The sequence below is a fragment of the Leptodactylus fuscus genome, chromosome 7 (genome assembly GCF_031893055.1).
Source record: "Leptodactylus fuscus isolate aLepFus1 chromosome 7, aLepFus1.hap2, whole genome shotgun sequence".
Lineage (NCBI taxonomy): Eukaryota > Metazoa > Chordata > Amphibia > Anura > Leptodactylidae > Leptodactylus > Leptodactylus fuscus.
In genome coordinates, this window is record NC_134271.1 from 138,739,562 (window position 1) to 138,741,519 (window position 1,958).

The window sequence follows — 1,958 nt, forward strand, 5'->3', positions numbered from 1 at the left end:
CACACAGTGATGTCACAGTACAGAGATAATACACACAGTGATGTCACAGTACAGAGATAATACACACAGTGATGTCACAGTACAGAGATAATACACACAGTGATGTCACAGTACAGAGATAATACACACAGTGATGTCACAGTACAGGATAATACACACAGTGATGTCACAGTACAGGATAATACACACAGTGATGTCACAGTACAGAGATAATACACACAGTGATGTCACAGTACAGAGATAATACACACAGTGATGTCACAGTACAGAGATAATACACACAGTGATGTCACAGTACAGGATAATACACACAGTGATGTCACAGTACAGAGATAATACACACAGTGATGTCACAGTACAGAGATAATACACACAGTGATGTCACAGTACAGAGATAATACACACAGTGATGTCACAGTACAGGGATAATACACACAGTGATGTCACAGTACAGGATAATACACACAGTGATGTCACAGTACAGGGATAATACACACAGTGATGTCACAGTACAGAGATAATACACACAGTGATGTCACAGTACAGGATAATACACACAGTGATGTCACAGTACAGAGATAATACACACAGTGATGTCACAGTACAGAGATAATACACACAGTGATGTCACAGTACAGAGATAATACACACAGTGATGTCACAGTACAGAGATAATACACACAGTGATGTCACAGTACAGAGATAATACACACAGTGATGTCACAGTACAGAGATAATACACACAGTGATGTCACAGTACAGAGATAATACACACAGTGATGTCACAGTACAGAGATAATACACACAGTGATGTCACAGTACAGAGATAATACACACAGTGATGTCACAGTACAGGGATAATACACACAGTGATGTCACAGTACAGAGATAATACACACAGTGATGTCACAGTACAGGGATAATACACACAGTGATGTCACAGTACAGAGATAATACACACAGTGATGTCACAGTACAGAGGATAATACACACAGTGATGTCACAGTACAGAGATAATACACACAGTGATGTCACAGTACAGGATAATACACACAGTGATGTCACAGTACAGAGATAATACACACAGTGATGTCACAGTACAGGATAATACACACAGTGATGTCACAGTACAGAGATAATACACACAGTGATGTCACAGTACAGAGATAATACACACAGTGATGTCACAGTACAGGATAATACACACAGTGATGTCACAGTACAGGGATAATACACACAGTGATGTCACAGTACAGAGATAATACACACAGTGATGTCACAGTACAGAGATAATACACACAGTGATGTCACAGTACAGAGATAATACACACAGTGATGTCACAGTACAGAGATAATACACACAGTGATGTCACAGTACAGAGATAATACACACAGTGATGTCACAGTACAGAGATAATACACACAGTGATGTCACAGTACAGAGATAATACACACAGTGATGTCACAGTACAGAGATAATACACACAGTGATGTCACAGTACAGAGATAATACACACAGTGATGTCACAGTACAGGATAATACACACAGTGATGTCACAGTACAGAGATAATACACACAGTGATGTCACAGTACAGAGATAATACACACAGTGATGTCACAGTACAGAGATAATACACACAGTGATGTCACAGTACAGGATAATACACACAGTGATGTCACAGTACAGGATAATACACACAGTGATGTCACAGTACAGGATAATACACACAGTGATGTCACAGTACAGGATAATACACACAGTGATGTCACAGTACAGGATAATACACACAGTGATGTCACAGTACAGAGATAATACACACAGTGATGTCACAGTACAGGATAATACACACAGTGATGTCACAGTACAGGATAATACACACAGTGATGTCACAGTACAGAGATAATACACACAGTGATGTCACAGTACAGAGATAATACACACAGTGATGTCACAGTA